At 42.6% G+C, this 21,433-nt stretch overlaps 1 protein-coding gene across 1 annotated transcript in view; it reads right to left on the bottom strand.

Annotated features, from left to right (window-relative positions):
* LOC139373598 (ubiquitin-conjugating enzyme E2 E2-like) overlaps positions 1 to 21,433 on the bottom strand; it is a 51,769-nt gene that overhangs the window by 24,598 nt on the left and 5,738 nt on the right. The gene's annotated exons all lie outside the window — the stretch shown is intronic.

Genomic DNA, 21,433 nt, shown 5'->3' with positions numbered 1-21,433 from the left:
TACTAAGGCTTTGGCCTGAATGCCAAGCATCACGTCTGGAGGAAACCTGGCACCATCCCTACGGTAAAGCATGGTAGTGGCAGCATCATCATGCTGTGGGAATGTTTTTCAGCAGCAGGGCCTGGGAGACTAGTCAGGACCAAGGCAAAGATGAACAGAGCAACGTACAGAGAGATCCTTGATGAAAACCTGCTCCAGAGTGCTGAGAACCTCAGACTGGGGCGAAGGTTCACCTTCTAACAGGACAATGACCCTAAGCAAACAGCCAAGACAATGCAGGAGTGGCTTCGGGACAAGTCTCAATGTCCTTGAGTGGCCCAGCCAGAGCCCGGACTTGAATCCGATTGACCATCTCTGGAGAGACCTGAAAATAGCTGTGCAGCGACACTCCCCAATCCAATCTGACAGTGCTTGAGAGGATCTGCAAAAAAGAATGGGAGAAACTCCCCATATACAGGTGTGCCAAGCTTGTAGCATCATACCCAAGAAGACTCAAGGCTGTAATCGCTGCCAAAGGAGCTTCAACAAAGTACTGAGGAAAGGGTCTGAATATGTGATATTGAATGTGATATTTCAAATAATAACTTTTAAGAAGTTGGCAAAAAAATTATAATAACCTGTATATGCTTTGTCATTATGGGGTATTGTGTTTAGATTGAAGAGGAAAATAAGGCTGTAATGTAACAAAATGTGGAAAAAGTCAAGGGGTCTGAATACTTTCCGAATGGGCTGTGTGGTGTCTAATATGGTCATTTGGCAGGAGTTTAGGAAGTGTAGCTCAGTTTTCAACTAATTTTGTGGGCAGTGTGCACATAGCCAGTCTTCTCTTGAGAGCCAGGTCTGCCTACGGAAGCCTCTCTCAATAGCAAGGCTATGCTCACGGAGTCTGTAAATAGTCAAAGGTTTCCTTCATTTTTGGTCAGTCACAGTAGTCAGGTTCTCTCTGTTCAGGGCCAAATAGCATAAATACACCTCTGCTGTTTTCAACCAGGATCTCAGCGATCACTGCCTCATTGCCTGCGTCCGTGTTTGTTTAACCCATGTGTAACTCTGTTGTTTTTGTCGCACTGGTTTGCTTTATCTTGGCCAGGTCGCAGTTGTAAATGAGAACTTGTTCTCAACTGGCCTACCTGGTTAAATAATGGTGAAATAAAAAATTCAGGTAACTACCTCATGTAGCTTGTTCAGTGAATGCTAAGAGTGTGCAAAGCTGTCATCAAGGCAAAGGGTGGGTTACTTTGAAGAATCTGAAATATATCTTGATTTTTTGGTTACCACATGATTCCATATGTGTTATTTCATATTTTCTACAATGTAGAATATGGTAAAAATAAAGAAAAACCCTGGAATGAGTAGGTGTGTTCAAACGTTTGACTCATACTGTATGTTTTTGCTGTTTGTTCATTTTAGAGCCAAAAAGATTGGAGAAGTGGTTTATCCATACATCTCCTTTTTCCATAGCGTATTTCTGCATTGTTTTAGTGATTCACCATAGTGAAGGCTCAGTGTTTTCTGAGTCTCTATGTTTTTGGGTGGATAGGTTTCTCAATTTCTTTAGGTTTTTGCATTGTTTATCAAACCATTTGTCATTGTTGTTAATTGTCTTAGGTTGTCTGCTTGGAATTTTTAGATTTGAAAGGGAAGCTGAAAGGTCAAATATACTGTTTAGGTTTTCTACTACCAAGTTTACACCTTCACTATTACAGGGAAACGTTTTGTCCAGGAAGTTGTCCAAAGGGGATTGAATTTGTTGTTGCCCAATTGTTTTTTAGTAGGTTTCCACACTACTTTCCTTCCATTTATAGCATTTTTTAATATTACTCACAATGAGTATTGCTCTGTTCAGGTAGACTGTGCTTTTACGGTGATCTGATGGGGTGTCAGTGGGCTGACAGTGAACGCTCTGAGAGACTCTGGGTTGAGGTCAGTGAAAGTACTACTGCCAAAATATTTATTTATTTATTTTTTATTTAACCTTAATATAAAAAGGCAAGTCAGTTAAGAACAAATTCTTATTTACAATGACGGCCTACCCCGGCCAAATCTGGACGACGCTGTGGCAATTGTGCGCCGCCCTATGGGACTCCCAATCACGGCTGAATGTGATGCAGCCTGGATTTAAACCAGGTACTGCAGTGACACCTCTTGCACTGAGATGCAGTGTCTTAGACCTCTTTGCCACTCGGGAGATGAGCTATAGGTGTACCTACCGTCGGAGTCCCCTCGGCGCCTACCATTGACTATGTACATACCCAGCATGCGACAGAGCTGTAGGAGTTGTGACCCATTTTTGTTGGTTACGCTGTCGGAGTTCTGTCTAGCGGGCCATATGGATGATGGAATGGTATGCCGTCACCCCCCCCCCCCCCCCCCCCCAAAAGTAGAGGCTAGACGCATGACCTTGAACATGACCTTGACCTTGAACTCTAGACATAAATCACCGATGAGACTATCCATGAAGAGTCATAAAGAACATTTAAAACATGTTGCTGATTTGGGGTGACATATTACTCCCTCTGATGGAATTCTGTTAGAATTCTATAGTAATAACACCCTACCCTCCTGGCTGAGAGAGAGCCTAATGATGTGGAACGTGGAATGCTCAGCATACCATACATAACAAGAGTAGATGCACTCCAATACTTCCAAATTGACTGTTTAATTAATCTCCCTTTCTCTCTCTCGATTTCTCTCTCCCTCTCTGGGTGTCTGATGGAGTCATTTTTACAATGACGTTCTTCTCTCGTTAAAAATGACTAAGTGCTTGAACTTTTAGTCTCCCAGTGGGCTCTGGGATTTCCTTGTTTAGCTTGCTACTAGTTTATTGTTTTAGCTGTAAAAACTCAAAAAATATGCCCTCAGTAGTCAATAACAGACTACACTCATTCACTATCTGCAAAGTACACGCTCTTCATATTCAATTCTAATACTGACAGTTTTTAATTAAAAAAAGTCACTGTCAGCAGCAGACACTTGATCATGTTGATACAGTATGTGAGGGTGTTCTATTTATACATTTAGACCACTTTCTACCTGAGAGAAGTTGAAATTACTGTTTGGTATGTATAATTACGGTTATTATTATTTTTTAAACAACTAATTGACCAACATTGGTTCAATTATTTGAATTACATTTCCTTCAGCGTTTTTTTCAGTGAGCTCAATGCGCTCATTGTGTCGTTTCTCTAGAGATACATCAGATCAAGCCCGAACTGTGCGATGTTGTAGGGAGTGGTAGTTTCCAACAGGGCAGAATTCTACATAGTTTAGTGCAGAAAACGTGATAGTTAAATACAATGACCATAATCCACTGCACGTCGGTGCGTTTCTTTTACGCCTACTACGCTTGGTTAGTGTCGGGCAAACCCAGAGAACAGACAGAAGAATTCTCTATCTAGAGTGGGATGGAAAGAAGTTGCGTCGGGAGGCATCTGTACCTGAAAATACATTTTCTAAGTGATTGATAGTTGGTATTCAGCAATCATAAAAGTATGCCTTTATTTAACTTGAAGAACTACTAAAATTGTGATTTTGTCAGACAGCAGCTCTATAGAGATGAGATGAAGACGTGGAATTAAATAATAAAGTAATCAAATAAAACAATGTTATATACACAACAACTTAAATATTTTATTTAAGTGATGTGAATAAATTATAGTTAATACAGTTGAAGCTGGAAGTTTACATACACATACAACTCAGTTTTTCACAATTCCTGATATTTCATCCTAGTAAAAATTTCCTGTCTTAGGTCAGTTAGGATCCCCACTTTATTTTAAGAATGTGAAATGTCAGAATAATAGTAGAGAATTATTTATTTCAGCTTTTATTTCTTTCATCACATTCCCAGTGGGTCAGGTTTACATACACTCAATTAGTATTTGGTAGCATTGCCTTAAATTGTTTAACTTGGGTCAAACGTTTTGGGTAGCCTTCCACAAGCTTCCCACAATAAGTTGGGGGAATTCCTCCTGACAGAGCTGGTGTAACTGAGTCAGGTTTATAGGCCTCCTTGCTCACACATGCTTTTTCAGTTCTGCCTACAAATTTTCTATAGGATTGAGGTCAGGGCTTTGTGATGGCCACTCCAATACCTTGACTTTGTTGTCCTTAAGCCATTTTGCCACAACTTTGGAAGTATGCTTGGGGTCATTGTCCATTTGGAAGACCCATTTGCGACCAAGCTTGAACTTCCTGACTGATGTCTTGAGATGTTGCTTCAATATATCCACATAATTTTCCTCCCTCATGGTGCCATCTATTTTGTGAAGTGCACCAGTCCCTCCAGCAGCAAAACGCCTCCACAACATGATGCTGCCACCCCCGTGCTTCATGATTGGGATGGTGTTCTTCGGCTTGCAAGCCTCCCCCTTTTTCCTCCAAACATAACGATGGTCATTATGGCCAAAAGTTATATTTTTGTTTCATCAGACCAGAGGACATTTCTCCAAAAAGTACGATCTTTTGGTTTTGGAGCAGTGGCTTCTTCCTTGCTGAGCGGCCTTTCAGGTTATGTCTATATAGGACTCGTTTTACTGTGGATATAGATTATTTTGTACCCGTTTTGTCCAGCATCTTCACAAGGTCCTTTGCTGTTGTTCTGGGTTTGATTTGCACTTTTCACACCAAAGTACGTTCATCTCTAGGAGACAGAACGCGTCTCTTTCCTGAGCGGTATGACGGCTGCGTGGTCCCATGGTGTTTATATTTGCGTACTGTTGTTTGTACAGATGAACGTGGTACCTTCAGGCATTTGGAAATTGCTCCCAAGGATGAACCAGACTTGTGGAGGTATAGAAAAAAAATTGTGAGGTCTTGGCTGATTTCTTTTGATTTTCCCATAATGTCAAGCAAAGAGGCACTGAGTTTGAAGGTAGGCCTTGAAATACATCCACAGGTACACCTCCAACTGACTCAAATTTTGTCGTCAAATAGCCTATCAGAAGCTTCTAAAGCCATGACATAATTTTCTGGAATTGTCCAAGTTGTTTAAAGGCACAGTCAACGTAGATAGTCTTCCAAGATGGCGTAGCATTCAGGCGTCTTTTGTCTTTGTCTGGTCCCGTGTATATATCTTTTAATATATTTTTTCTTCACATACAGTGCCTTGCGAAAGTATTCGGCCCCCTTGAAATTTGTGACCTTTTGCCACATTTCAGGCTTCAAACATAAAGATATAAAACTGTATTTTTTTGTGAAGAATCAACAACAAGTGGGACACAATCATGAAGTGGAACGACATTTATTGGATATTTCAAACTTTTTGAACAAATCAAAAACTGAAAAATTGGGCGTGCAAAATTATTCAGACCCTTTACTTTGGTGCAGCAAACTCTCTCCATAAGTTCAGTGAGGATCTCTGAATGATCCAATGTTGACCTAAATGACTAATGATGATAAATACAATCCACCTGTGTGTAATCAAGTCTCCGTATAAATGCACCTGCACTGTGATAGTCTCAGAGGTCCGTTAAAAGCGCAGAGAGCATCATGAAGAACAAGGAACACACCAGGCAGGTCCGAGATACTGTTGTGAAGAAGTTTAAAGCCGGATTTGGATACAAAAAGATTTAACTTAGCTTATTGGACTTCTTTTTCTCCAAAAGTCCCTGATTCCTACCGCAAGCTCTGAACCTCTTCAACTGGATCATCACAGCTAGCTAGCTGCTATCCGATTGGCTTCTCCTGGCTAACGTCTCTGTCCTAAAACAGGCACCAATTAGCCTGGAGCTAGCCTATGCTAGGACCATCTCCCGGCTAGCTGAAGAGATCCATCAGCCACTCCTTGGGCTACAATACCTATTTTGCCAATTGGCCTGGAACCCTTTTATTGCCAATACGGAACCCTGCCGATCCATCATGACTGGACTACTGACGTAATCCGCCAGAAGGGGCTTTTTCAACAGGCTCCTCCGTCACGATGTCCCCTGAATGCCCACCTGCTAGCCGCAGCCCGCTAGCTGTCTCAAACATACCGGACTGTTAACTTAATTAAGAGGTTCAACAGCCAATTATTTTGGCCTACTATACCTATTTTGACAATTGGCCTGGACCCTTTTACTACACAGACCCCTGCTGATCCATCACGACTGGTCTGCCGACATAACCGTACGAAGGGGCTACAACAGACTTCCTCCGTTGCGACGTCCCTCTAAGGCCCTTCTGCTAGCCTGCTATCCCTGGCCCGCTAGCTGTCTGAATCACTGTGTCTCCAGCCCACCCAGCTACTCACTGGACCCAATGATCACTCGGCTAGGCATGCCTCTCCCTAATATCAATAAGCCTTGTCCATTGCTGTTTTGGTTAGTGATTGTCTTATTTCACCGTAGAGCCTCCAGCCCTGCTCAATATGCCTCAGCTAGCCCTCTTGTCCCACCTCCCACACATGTGGTGACCTCACCTGGTTTAATTGATGTCTCTAGAGACAATACCTCTCTCATCGTCACTCAATGCCTAGGTTTACCTCCACTGTACTCACATCCTACCATAGCTTTGTCTGTATATTATGCATCGAATCTATTCTACTGCGCCAAGAAACCTGCTCCTTTTACTCTCTGCTCCGAACGCACTAGACAAACAGTTCTTATAGCCTTTAAACATACCCTTATCCTACTCCTCCTCTGCTCTTCTGGTGAAATAGAGGTTAATCCAGGCCCTGCAGTGCCTAGCTCCACTCCCATTCCCCAGGCGCTCTCATTTGTTGACTTCTGTAACTGCAAAAGCCTTGGTTTCATGCATGTTAACATTTGAAGTCTCCTCCCTAAGTTTGTTTTATTCACTGCCTTAGCACACTCTGCCAACCCGGATGTCCTAGCCATGTCTGAATCCTGGCTTAGGAAGACCACCAAAAACCATGAAATGTCCATCCCTAACTATAAACTTTTCCGACAAGATAGAACTGCCAAAGGGGGCGGAGTTTCAATCTACTGCAGAGATAGCCTGCAGAGTTCTGTCTTACTATCCAGGTCTGTGCCCAAACAATTTGAGCTTCTACTTTTAAAAATCCACCTTTCCAGAAACAAGTTGTGTTTGTGCTGTTAGGTGACCTAAACTGGGACATGCTTAACTTCTTCGGGCTAGGGGGCAGTATTCGGAAGTTTGGATGAATGTGATGCCCAAAGTAAACTGCCTGTTACTCAGGCCCAGATGCTAGGATAAGCATATAATTGGTAATATTGGATAGAAAACACCCTAAAGTTTCCAAAACTGTTAAAATAATGTCTGAGTATAACAGAACTGATATGGCAGGCAAAAACCTGAGGACAATCAATCCAGAAATGTTTTTTCAGCTCACCCTTGATTACTATGGCTGTCAATGGGAATATAAAAGGAATACCTCCCAGATTGCAGTTCCTAGGGCTTCCACTAGATGTCAACAGTCTTTAGAAAGAGTTTAAGGCTTGTTTTTTTAAATGAGCTAGAATTTGTAGTTTTAGTAAGTGGCTCCCATTTTGGCTGTAGTGTTTGTGGCGTGTTCCGGTGAGTGCACGTACTTCATTATTTATCTCCGGTAATGGTCTCCGGTATTACATTTTATCATTTATTTACATATTAGGGTACCTGAGGATTGATTAGACAATTTGTTTGATATGTTTTGGAAGACTTTATTGGTAACTTACGGGATTCATTTGTATTAATTTTGAACGAGGGAAACCGGTGGATTAGAGTTGAGCGCCAATGAAATACTTTTTTGGGATATAAAGAAGGACTGTATCGAACAAAATGACTATTTGTTATGTAGCTTGGACCCTTGTGATTGCAACCAGATGAAGATCTTCAAAAGGTAAGTGATTTATTTTAATCGCATTTTTTACTTTTGTGACGTCTCTGCTTGGTTGGAAAATGTATGTAATGCTTTTGTGTGCGGGCGCTGTCCTCAGATAATCGCATGGTGTGCTTTCGCCGTAAAGCCTTTTTGAAATCTGACACTGCGGCTGCATTAACAAGAAGTTAACCTCTCTAGGGTAGGGGGCAGCATTCGGAATTTTGGATGAAAAGCATGCCCAAATTAAACCGCCTGCTACTCGGGCCCAGAAGACAAGATATGCATATAACTGGTAGATTTGGATAGAAAAAACTAAAGTTTCCAAAACTGTTAAAATAGTGTATGTGAGTATAACAGAACTGATTTGGCAGGCGAAAACCCGAGAAAAGTCCATTCAGGAAGTATTTAAAAAAAAAAATATATATATATTTTTTAGTAGTTTTCTATTCAATCCATTACAGTATCCATTGATTTAGGACTCAATTTGCAGTTCCTATGCCTTCCACTAGATGTCAAGTCTTTAGAAATTGTTTCAGGCTTGTATTCTTATAAATGAGGGAGTAAGACCAGTCTGAATGAGTGGACCCTGACGTGTCACAGAGCTTTTTCATGCGCAATCCCGAGAGTGCATTTCTTGTTTACCTTTTATATTGATGACGTTATTGTCCAGTTGAAATATTATAGATCATTCAGGCTAAAAAAAACAACCTGAGGGTTGAATATAAACATGGTTTGACATGTTTCTATGAACTTTACGGATACAATTTTGATTTTTTTATCTGCCTGATTTGACTGAGTATGAGCCTGTGGATTACTGAAGAAAATGTGCGAACAAAACAGAGGTTTTTGGATATAAAGAGACTTTATCGAACAAAAGGAACATTTAGAGTAAATTAATGTCTTCTGAGTGCCACCATATGAAGATCATCAAAGGGATTAATTTTCTCTCTATTTCTGAGTTTTGTAACGCTTCTGCTTGACTGGTTACTGTTTGTAATAATTTGTCAACTTGGCTATGTTCTGGGCTAGGTATGTTCTGGACTAGGTATGCTTTCGCCGAAAAGCATTTTATAAATCTGACACCGTGGTTGGATTAACAAGAAGTTCATCTTTAAACCTATGTAAAATATGTTTTGTGTTCTGAATTTTTTTAATGAGCCTTTCTGTATTTGAATTTGGCGCTCTGCAATCTCACTGGATGTTGGCCAGATCACATACCCTAGAGAGGTTAAGCTTTTAAATGATGTATGACACTTGTATTTTTATGAATGTTTATATTACGATTTCTGTAATTTGAATTTCACGCTCTGCAATTTCACCGGATGTTGTCGAGGTGAGACGCTAGCGTCCCAATGATCCGTAAGAAGTTAACACCCCGGCCATCCTACAATCTAAGCTTGATGCCCTTAAGCTCACACAAATTATCAATGAATCTACCAGGTACAACCTCAAATCCATAAACACAGGCACCCTCATAGATATTATCCTAAACAACCAGCCCTCCAAATACACATCTGCTGTCTTCACCAGGATCTCAGCGATCACTGCCTCATTGTTTGTGCCTGTAATGGGTCTGTGGTCAAACGACCGCCCCTCAATTATGTCAAACGCTCCCTAAAACACTTCAGCGAGCAGGCCTTTCTAATCGACCTGGCCGGGGTATCCTGGAATGATATTGACCTCATCCAGTCAGTAGAGGATGCCTGGTTATTCTTTAAAAAGTACTTTCTCCAACATCTTAAATAAGCATGCTCCATTCAAAAAAAATGTAGAACCAGGAACAGATATAGCCCTTGGTTCACACCAGACCTGACTGCCCTTGATCAGCACAAAAACATCCTGTGGCGCACTGCATTCGCATCACATAGCCCCCGTGATATGCAACTTTTCAGGGAAGTTAGGAACCAATATACACAGGCAGTTAGGAAAGCTAAGGCTAGCTTTTTCAAACAGAAATTTGCATCCTCTACTTTCTGGCTACCCGGATAAAGCACTAAATAAACTTCAGTTAGTGCTAAATACGGCTGCTAGAATCCTGACTAGAACCAAAAGATGTCATCATATTACTCCAGTGCTAGCCTCCCTACACTGGCTTCCTGTCAAGGCAAGGGCTGATTTCAAGGTTTTACTGCTAACCTACAAAGCATTACATGGGCTTGCTCCTACCTATCTCTCTGATTTGGTCCTGCCGTACATACCTACCTACACGTACGCTACGGTCACAAGACGCAGGCCTCCTAATTGTCCCTAGAATTTCTAAGCAAACAACTGGAGGCAGGGCTTTCTCCTATAGAGCTCCATTTTTATGGAATGATCTGCCTAAGAGACGCAAACTCGGTCTCAACCTTTAAGTCTTTACTGAAGACTCATCTCTTCAGTGGGTCATATGATTGAGTGTAGTCTGGCCCAGGAGTGGGAAATGAACGGAAAGGCTCTGGAGCAACGAACCGCCCTTGCTGTCTCTGCCTGGCCGGTTCCCCTCTTTCCACTGGGATTCTCTGCCTCTAACCCTATTACAGGGGCTGAGTCACTGGCTTACTTGGGCTCTTTCATACCGTCCCTAGGAGGGGTGCGTCACTTGAGTGGGTTGAGCCACTGATGTGATCTTCCTGTCTGGGTTGGCACCCCCTCTTGGGTTGTGCCGTGGCGGAGATCTTTGTGGGATATACTCGGCCTTGTCTCAGGTTGGTAAGTTGGTGGTTGAAGATATGGGGGCTGTGCTTTGGCAAAGTGGGTGGGGTTATATCCTTCCTGTTTGGCCCTGTCTGGGGGTGTCCTCGGATGGGGCCACAGTGTCTCCTGACCCCTCCTGTCTCAGCCTCCAGTATTTATGCTGCAGTAGTTTATGTGTCGGGGGGCTAGGGTCAGTTTGTTATATCTATATATATTTTTCTACAGCTAGCCATGCTTTCCACCTGGCTACCCCTACCCCGGTCAACTGCCCGGCACCCCCCACAGCAACTCGCCCAGGCCTCCCACATTTCTCCTTCACCCAAATCCAGATAGCTGAGATTCTGAAAGAGCTGCAAAAATTGTTGCAACCCCTATTATTAGCCTGTTCAACCTATCTTTCGTATTATCTGACATTCCCAAAGATTGGAAAGCTCCTGCGATCATCCCCCTCTTCAAAAGGGGGAGACATACTAGACCCAAACTGCTACAGACCTATATCCATCCTACCCTACCTTTCTAAGGTCTTCGAAAGCCAAGTTAACAAACAGATCACTGACCATTTCGAATCCTACTGTACCTTTTTCGCAATGCAATCTGGTTTCAGAGCTGGTCATAGGTGCACCTCAGCCACGCTCAAGGTCCTAAACGATATCATAACCACCATCGATAAGATGCAGCAGTATTCATCGACCTGGCCAAGGCTTTCGACTCTGTCAATCACCACATTCTTATCGGCAGACTTAACAGTCTTGGTTTCTTAAATGACTGCCTCGCCTGGTTCACCAACTACTTCTCTGATAGAGTTCAGTGTGTCAAATCGGAGGGTCTGTTGTCTGAACCTCTGGCAGTCTCTATGGGGGTGCCACAGGGTTCAATTCTCAGACCGACTCTCTTCTCTGTATACATTAATGATGTCGCTCTTGCTGCTGGTGAGTCTCTGATCCACCTCTACGCAGACGACACCATTCAGTATACTTCTGGCCCTTCTTTGGACACTGTGTTAACTAACCTCCAGACGAGCTTCAATGCCATACAACTCTCCTTCCGTTGCCTCCAACTGCTCTTAAATGCGAGTAAAACTAAATGCATGCTCTTCAACCGATTGCTGCCCGCACCTGCCCGCCCGTCCAGCATCACTACTCTGGACGGTTCTGACTTAGAATATGTGGACAACTACAAATACCTAGGTGTCTGGTTTTAGGGAGCATTTGACAGTGATGAGGGGTGGTCGTTTGACTGCAGACCCATTATGGATGCAGGCAATGAGGCAGTGATCGCTGAAATCTTGGTTGAAAACAGCAGAGGTGTATTTGGAGGGCAGGTTGGTTAGGATGATATCTATGAGGGTGCCTGTGTTTACAGATTTGGGGTTGTACCTGGTAGGTTCATTGTACCTGGTAGGTTCAGCTATGATCCCTTATTAATGTTAAATCCACTTCAATGAGTGTAAATAAAGGGGAGGAAACGGGTTAAATAATGATTTTTTTAAGCCTTGAGACGTGGATTGTGTGTGTACGCCATTCAGAGGGTGAATGGGCAAGACAAAAGATGAACGGGGTATGATAGTATGTGCCAGGCTCAACGGTTTGATTGTGTCAAGAACTGCAACGCTCCTGGGTTGTTCACGCTCAAGTTTCCCGTGTGTATCAAGAACGGTCCACCACCCAAAAGACATCCAGCCAACTTGACACAACTGTGGGAAGCAATGGAGTCAACATGGACCAACATCTCTGTGGAATGCCTGGACAACTTAGGGCTGTTCAGAGGGCAAAAGAGGGTGCAACACAATATTAGGAAGGTGTTCCTTATGTTTTGTACCTTCGGTGTATATTATCATCAACAAGATGATAACATTCCCATCTGAATGCTCATATCTGATTATGTCTGAAACCGGGAGACTGATGTAAGTCAATTACACTGCAAAGGAATTTGAGGCATGTATTAGTCAATCACACACTACCACCGCCCTGAAAATCAGTGTGGAATGAGATATTTTCTCCTTCTGTAGTTCTCGGTTACGGTATGCCTCAATGCTTTCTATTCCACTTCATCACTTACCACTAGTGTTCATTTAGAATTGATTACTCTGGAACAACACACAATGTTCCTGGGATTATGGATGGAGGGAGAGAGAGAGAGTGAGCAATCCTCCAGGGGATCCACATTGTTTCCTTCTGCCAAAGGGGATTCTTATCAAAACACTGCCAGGACCACCATGAAAGGAAATGGTAATTAACACACACACACACACACACACACACACACACACACACACACACACACACACACACACACACACACACACACACACACACACACACACACACACACACACACACAGTATTTACATAGACTTGCAGAGCGCTTGTCACATTCAATTAATTACTCTCTGCTCGGGTGACAAACTTGATTAAACAAGAGAAAATATCCCCATAACATCCCATAATATCATCCACGTCCTGCATGCTTGGCTTGCTTCCTTTCAACATATCAAATCTAATTTTATTTGTCACATGCGCCGAATACAACATCTTACAGTGAATTACAAGCCCTTAACCAACAATGCTTTAAGAAGTTAAGTAAAAGAAGAAAAGTAACAAATAATTAACAGTACTGGTACAAGTCAATGTGCGGGGGCACCGGTTAGTTGAGGTATGAGGTCATATGTACATGTTGGTAGAGTTTAAAGTGACTATGCATAGATAATAAACAGAGTAGCAGCAGCATAAAAGAGGGGTCTGGGTAGCCCTTTGATTAGCTGTTCAGGAGTCTTATGGCTTGGGGGTAGAAGCTGTTAAGAAGCCTTTTGGACCTAGACATGGTGCTCCGGTACCACTTGCCGTGCGGTAGCAGAGAGGACAGTCTATGACTAGGGTGGCTGGAGTCTTTGACCATTTTTAGGGCCTTCCTCTGACACCGCCTGGTATAGAAGTCCTGGATGGCAGGAAGCTTTGCCCCAGTGATGTACTGGGACGTACGCACTACCCTTTGTAGTGCCTTGCGGTCGGAGGCTGAGCAATTGCCATACCAGGCAGTAATGCAACCAGTCCGGATTCTCTCGATGGTGCAGCTGTAGAATCTTGGGAGGATGAGGACCCATGCCAAATCTTTTCAACCTATGAGGGGCAATAGGTTTTGTCGTGCCCCCCTCATGACTGTCTTAGTGTGTTTGGATTATAATAGTTTGTTGGTGATGTGGACACCAAGGAACTTGAAGCGCTCAACCTGCTCCACTACAGCCCCGTCAATGAGAATAGGGGCGAGCTCGGCCCTTTTTTTCCTGTAGTCCACAATCATCTCCTTTGTCTTGATCACGTTGAGGGAGAGGTTGTTGTCCTGGCACCACACGGCCAGGTCTCCGACCTCCTCCCTATAGGCTGTCTCATCATTGTTGTTGATCAGGCCTACCACTGTTGTGTCATTGGCAAACTTAATGATGGTGTTAGGAGTCGTACCTGGCAATGCAGTCATGAGTGAACGGAGTACAGGAGGAGACTGAGCACGCACCCCTGAGAGCCCCCGTGTTAAATCAGCGTGGCGGATGTGTTGTTACCTACCCTTACCACCTGGGGGCGGCTCATCAGGAAGTCCAGGATCCAGTTGCAGAGGGAGGTGTTTAGTCCCAGGGTCCTTAGCTTAGTGATGAGCTTTGAGGGCACTATGGTGTTGAACGCTGAGCTGTAGTCAATGAATAGCATTCTCACATAGGTGTTGCTTTTGTCCTGGTGGGGAAGGGCAGTTTGGTGTGCAATAGCGATTGCATCATCTGTAGATCTGTTGGGGCAATACACAAATTGTATTGTGGTCTAGGGTTTCTGGGATAATGGTGTTGATGTGAGCCATGACCAGCCTTTCAAAGCACTTAATGGCTACAGACATGAGTGCTACACGTTGGTAGTCATTTAGGAAGGTTACCTTAGTGTTCTTGGGGAAAGGGACTATGGTGGTCTGCTTGAAACATGTTGGTATTACAGACTCCGTCAGGGACAGGTTGAAAATGTCAGTGAAGACACTTGCCAGTTGGTCAGTGCATACTCGGAGTACACTTCCTGGTAATCCGTCTGGCCCTGCATCCTTGTGAATGTTGACCTGTTTAAAAGGTCTTACTTACATCGGCTACTGAGAGCGTGATCACACAGTCGTCCAAAACAGCTGATGCTCTCATGCATGCTTCACTGTTACTTGCCTCAAAGTGAGCATAGAAGTAATTTAGCTTGTCTGGTAGGCTCGTGTCACTGGGCAGCTCGCGGCTGTGCTTCCCTTTGTAGTCTAATAGTTTGCAAGCCCTGACACATCCGGCGAGCATCGGTGCCGGTGTAGTACGATTCAATCTTAGTCCTGTGTTGGACAAGGCTAATTGCCAAATACATTCTTTAAAATGAGACACGTTTTGTTGAAAGTTAGAATGTTTTATTTTCTCAAGGGGGAAGTATCACGACTCCCTCTCCTCTCTTTAAAATAGGGATGAAAAACAGACCGAGAGGGGGAGGAAGGGAGAGTGATAGTTGTGTTTTATTGAAATGAGGAGGAACAGAAGTGGTTCGCTGCAGAAGGAGAAGGATGGAGAAAAAATAAAGAGAAGCTAACGAGCGTCAGTGTCCACTCCTCACATATGATGCCTCTCACCCTTCCTGTCCTCCTTTACAGTGAGTATTAATACTGTTGTCACATCAATTAGTCACGTATGTAAGGACAGGCAGAACACACAGCCTTTGATAAACATATGGTGGATGTTTCTACCTGTTGCTCTATAAAAAGGAACACAGTACAAACCAAGAAGGGAATTAGCCTCGTATCTTTGAATCAGTGGTGGTTGGTGACATTTGGGATGAGGGAGGACAATATATAGTTTTTTTAGGAGCATGGCCATATTTCTATTACAGAATATTGGATGACAGTCATTCACATTCCATTCACCCAGCTCAAATGTAACATCAATAGGTTTAGGCTACTACACAATACTCAAATTTTCCCTATACCCATCATGAGGTTGCTACAACCTAACCTATGAATTAAAGTTTACAATGTAACTAGGTGCAGAAGTCAAGAGAATTTTGAGTAATCAAGGTGACAGTGACACATTCAATACTGCCTTGTACACCCTTGCCTAAATCTAGCTGATCTACAATGTAATTATTAGTCCAGCAGTTGCAAACAAGAGGTTTGGATAAATTCAGGTATGTTTATCCCCGTTTCGCTCCGTTTGTTTCGTTTAACAAACATTTTTCAACAGAATCGGTGGAACGAATACAACCCTGATCACACTATCATAGCAGTCACATAAAAGGGGCGGCAGGGTAACCTAGTGGTTAGAGCGTTGGACTAGTAACCGAAAGGTTGCAAGTTCAAATCCCCAAGCTGACAAGGTAAAAATCTGTCATTCTGCCCCTGAACAAGCAGTTAACCCACTGTTCCTAGGCCGTCATTGAAAATAAGAATTTGTTCTTAACTGACTTGCCTAGTTAAATAAAAGGTTAAAAAATAAAAATACAATGAGCAAATTTATCATGCTGTTTGTACAATTCCCTTCTCAAATCTATGCTCTCACCTTTACTCTTCGCTTGTGGACTTCAGTGCCCACTATAAATTAATAAAACCAAAAGCTTACCTTGACTTGGAAGAGCCATAGCCAGCTAGCTAACATTACATCCCTCTCTGTTTTAGCCTGGTGTTTGAATAGGCTTAACTAGCTAGATGTATTCACTAGCTAAGTGAAAAATAATAAAATACAACAAAATATAGCCTCTCGCTTCTACTTTTAAATAATTACATTTGTTCAAAACTCTTCAACTATTGGTCTTTCTCTCTCCTTTTTACATTTTATGCACTGCAGTGCTGGCTAGCTGTAGCTTATGCCTTCAGTACTATATTCATTCTCTGACCCTGATTGGGTGGACAACATGTCAGTTCATGCTGCAAGAGCTCTGATAACTTCCGCAGGATGTCCTCCAACCTGTCATAATTACTGTGTAAGTCTATGGAAGAGGGTGAGAACAATGAGCCTCCAAGGTTTTGTATTGAAGTTAATGTACCCAGAGGAGGACGGAAGCCAGCGGTCCTCCAGCTACACCATGGTGCTACCCTACAGAATGCTGTTAAGGCTACTCTAGACCTTCATTTCAAAACAGTGTGTTTTAATCAATTATTTGGTGACATGAATATATTTTGTATAGTTTTATTTGAAAATAATTATTTCTTCAATGTTTCACTATTTCTATTTTTAAGACATTCACTTAGGGACATTGTCCTCCTCTTCCACCTCTGAGGAGCCTCCATTGCTTCTAATGTGTTGTGTAGGCTACCATAAATTATCCTTATGGTGTATTGCAGCCATATACACTAAAAAAGTATGTGGACCCCTTAAAATGAGTGGATTCAGCTATTTCAGCCACACCAGTTGCTGACAGGTGTATAACATCAAGCACACAGCTATGCAATCTCCATAGAAAAATAATGGCCCGTACTGAAGACCTCAGTGACTTTCAACACCTTTCCAACAAGTCAGTTGGTCAAATTTCTTCCCTGCTAGAGCTGCCCCGCTCAACTATAAAAGTGCTGTTAAAGTGAAGTGGAAGTGTCTAAGAGCAACAACGGCGCCGCCGTGAACTGGTAAGCCACACAAGCTCACAGAACGGAACAGCAGAGTGCCTAAGCGCGTAAAAATGATCCGTCCTCGGTTGCAACACTCACTACCGAGTTCCAAACTGCCTCTGGAAGCAACGTCAGCACAAGAACTGTTTGTCTGAAGCTTCACAAAATGGGTTTCCATGGCCGAGCAGACGCACACAAGCCTGAGATCACCATGAGCAATGCCAAGCGTCGGCTGGAGTGGTGTAAAGTTCGCCGCCATTGGACTCTGGAGCAGTGTAAATGCGTTCTCTGGAGTGATGAATCACACTTCACCATCTGGTAGTCCGACGGAAGAATCTGGGTTTGGTGGATGCCAGGAGAACGCTACCTGCCCGAATGCATAGTGCCAACTGTAAAGTTTGATGGAGGAGGAATAATGGTCTGTGGCTGTTTTCATGGTTCAGGCCCCTTAATTCCAGTGAAGGGAAATCTTAATGCAGCAGCATACAACGACATTCTAGACAATTCTGCGCTTCCAACTTTGTGGCAACAGTTTGGGGAAGGCCTTTTCCTGTTTCAGCATGACAGTACTCCCGTGCACAATGCGAGGTCCATACAGAAATGGTTTGTCGAGATCAATGTGAAAGAACTTGACTGGGCCTGCACAGAGCCTTGACCTCGACCCCATCAAACAACTCTGGGATGAATTGGAACGCTGACTGTGCCCGACCTCACTAATGCTCTTGTGGCTGAATGGAAGCATGTCCCCGCAGCAATGTTCCAACATCTAGTGGAAAGCCTTCCCAGAAGAGTGGAGGCTGTTATAGCAGCAAAGGAGGGGGACCAACTCCATATTAATGCCCATGATTTTGGAATGAGATGTTCTATGAGCAGGTGTCCACATAAACTACATGGCCAAAAGTATGAAAAATATTAAAATCACACATTGCTTTTATCTTACAAAATACACGTTGAAATGTTATATTGTTGTGTCGACTTTTACAAACCAAACACTAGAAAACCCCACATGGGTTTATAGAAGACTTGGAGGGGAGCTTGGGCCTGTTTCTGTAAGAATGAACAAAACACCTCAAAAGGGATTCAATACAGAAATCTACAATTCAATTGTGTGAGAGCTCTTCCTCACAGTGCACTGTACTGAAAGATACTCCAGCAGTCTGTGGCCAATTCTTCACTCATCTCTCTCTCTCTCACACACACACACACCTCTCTGAGGTGACGAAATTGCCGCTGCCTGACGCCGAAGTGAATCCATTCGTCATGAAACTGCTTTCAGAGTGGACATCCTTCAAATAACAAATTTTCATACAAATGTAATATTCAATACAAATGTCTCCCCATGAAATCTATTTCCCCCCTCTCCCTTTGTTAGTGAATATAATAGCATGCTTCATTGAGATTATCCATAGCTGAGGCTGAGGGCTACACCTCACGCTAAGAGACGTATAACAAACACACTCTAACGAGGGAGAAATAGTTTTAATTCCGTGACGGGAGTGTTTTCAGTCATGAAGTTTATTTTCTCTCAATCACCCATACCCTCATCTTTCTCAGCTCATACAAACACTTCTCTCTCACACACACACACACACTACTTCCCCAAGGCGTCAGTCTCTCCGACAACAAACGCTGACTCGCCAAAGACCCACACAATGAAAACACACAGAAACTCTTGATTGACAGGCGTGAATTTTAGCAACCCCCTACCACTATGACTTAGTGTAAAATCAACTATAATTGCTTAGCCAGTGTGTTTGTGGATTGAAAATTGTGAAAAGAGTGCCTTTCCCAGCCGCGGGAGTCGGAGCAAATACAGCAGCGAGCAAGCAACATTACTAGATTGATCTTAGTAGTGAACACACTGGCCAATCACTTCTCTTTCTACTCTTGCTGTGACTCACAACTCAGACAGCTCTGATAGGTACACTATACACAGCACCAGTCCAAAGTTTGGATACACCTACTCATTCAAGGGTTTTTCTTTATTTGGACTATTTTCTACATTGTAGAATAATAGTGAAGACATCAAAACTATGAAGTAACACATATGGAATCATGTAGTTACCAAAGAAAGTGTTAAACAAATCAAAATAGATTTGATATTTGAGATTCTTCAAAGTTGCCACCCTTTGCCTTGACAGCTTTGCAAACTCTTGGCATTCTCTCAACCGTCTTCATCAGGTAGTCACCTGGAATGCATTTAAATTAACAGGTGTGCCTTGTTAAGTTAAATAGTGGAATTTCTTTCCTTATTAATGCGTTTGTGCCAATCAGTTGTGTTGTGACAAAGTAGCGGGAGTATACAGAAGATGGCCCTATTTGGTAAAAGACCAAGTCCATATTATGGCAAGAACAGCTCAAATAAGCAAAGAGAAACGACAATCCATCATTACTTTAAGACATTAAACTTCCTATGGCTTGAAACCAGCTAACGGGATCGATATGACAACAGCCAGTGAATGCGCAGGGCGTCAAATTCAAAACAACAGAAATTTCACAATAAAAATTCCTCAAACATAGAAGTATTTTACACCATTTTAAAGATAAAACCTGTTGTTAATCCCACCACAGTGTCCGATTTCAAAAAGGCTTTACGAAAGCACACCAAACGATTATATTAGGTCTGCACCTAGTCACAGAAAAACACAGCCATTTTTCCAGCCAAAGAGAGGAGTCACAAAAAGCAGAAATAGAGATCAAATTAAATCACTAACCTTTGATCTTCATCAGATGACACACATAGGACTTCATGTTACATAATACATGTATGTTTTGTTCGATAAAGTTCATATTTATATACAAAAATCGGAGTTTACATTGGCGTTCAGTAGCTCCAAAACATCCGGTGATTTTGCAGAGAGCCACATCAATTTACAGAAATACTCATAATAAACATTGCTAAAAGATACAACTATTATGCATGGATTATAGATAGACTTCTCCTTAATGCAACCGCTGTGTCAGATTTCAAAAAAGCTTTACAGAAAAAGCACAACATGTAATAATCTGAGTAAAGCGCTCAGACAACAAATCAAGTCATACAGATATCCGCCATGTTGTGGAGTCAACAGATAACATTATAAATATTCACTTACCTTTGATCTTCATCAGAATGCACTCCCAGGAATCCCAGTTCCACAATAAATGTTTGATTTGTTCGATAACGTCCATCATTTATGTCCAAATACCTCCTTTTTGTTCGTGCGTTTAGCCCAGTAATCCAAATTCATGACGCGCAGGCCAGACGAAAAGTCTAAATGTTCCAGTAACAGTCCGTAGAAACGTCAAACGAAGTATAGAATCAATCTTTAGGATGTTTTTAACATAAATCCGGAGAATTCCTGTGTCTTCAGAAATGCAATGGAACTCAAGCTAACTCTCACATGAACGCGCGTGACCAGCTCATGCCACTCTGCCAGACCACTGACTCATTCAGCTCCCATTCCCCCCCTCCTTCACAGTAGAAGCATCAAACGAGGTTCTAAAGACTATTGACATCTAGTGGAAGTCTTAGGAAAAGCAGGAAAATGACCCCATAGACATTGTATACTTGAGGCAAAGAGTTGAGGCAAAGAGTTGAAAAACTACAAACCTCCGATTTCCCACTTCCTGGTGGAAGTGCTATTTTTTTCTCAGGTTTTTGCCTGCCATATGAGTTCTGTTATACTCACAGACATCATTCAAACAGTTTTAGAAACTTAAGAGTGTTTTATATCCAAATATACTAATAATATACATATATTAGCAACTGGGCATGAGTAGCAGGCAGTTTACTCTGGGCTCCTTATTCATCCAAGCTACTCAATACTGCCTCCAGCCATAAGAAGTTTTTAAGGTCAATGTGGAAAATTTCAAGAGCTTTTAAAGTTTCTTCAAGTGCCGTTGCAAAAACCATCAAGCGCTATGATGAAACTGGCTCTCATGAGGACCGCCACAGGAAAGGAAAACCCAGAGTTACCTCTGCTGCAGAGGATAAGTTCATTAGAGTTATCAGTCTCAGAAATTGCAGCCCAAATAAATGCTTCAGAGTTCACGTAACAGATACATTTTTTCAGAGGAGACTGCGTGAATCAGGCCTTCATGATCGAATTGCTGCAAAGAAACCACTACTAAAGGACACCAATAATAAGAACATTTTTGGTTCCAACCGCTACGTCTTTGTGAGACGCAGAGTCGGTGAACGGATGATCTCAGCATGTGTGGTTCCCACCGTGAAGCATGGAGGAGGAGGTGTGATAGTGTGTCAGTGATTTATTTAGAATTCAAGGCACACTTAACCAGCATGGCTACCACAGCATTCTGCAGCGATACCCCATCCCATCTAGTTTGCGCTTAGTAGGACTATCATTTGTGTTTCAACAGGACAATGACCCAACACACCTCCAGGCTGTGTAAGGGCTATAT

This window comes from Oncorhynchus clarkii, chromosome 18, assembly GCF_045791955.1.
Source record: "Oncorhynchus clarkii lewisi isolate Uvic-CL-2024 chromosome 18, UVic_Ocla_1.0, whole genome shotgun sequence".
Taxonomy (NCBI): Eukaryota; Metazoa; Chordata; class Actinopteri; order Salmoniformes; family Salmonidae; genus Oncorhynchus; species Oncorhynchus clarkii.
The sequence above is the reverse complement of the archived record's forward strand: the minus strand, read 5'-3'. Positions and strand labels throughout refer to the sequence as shown.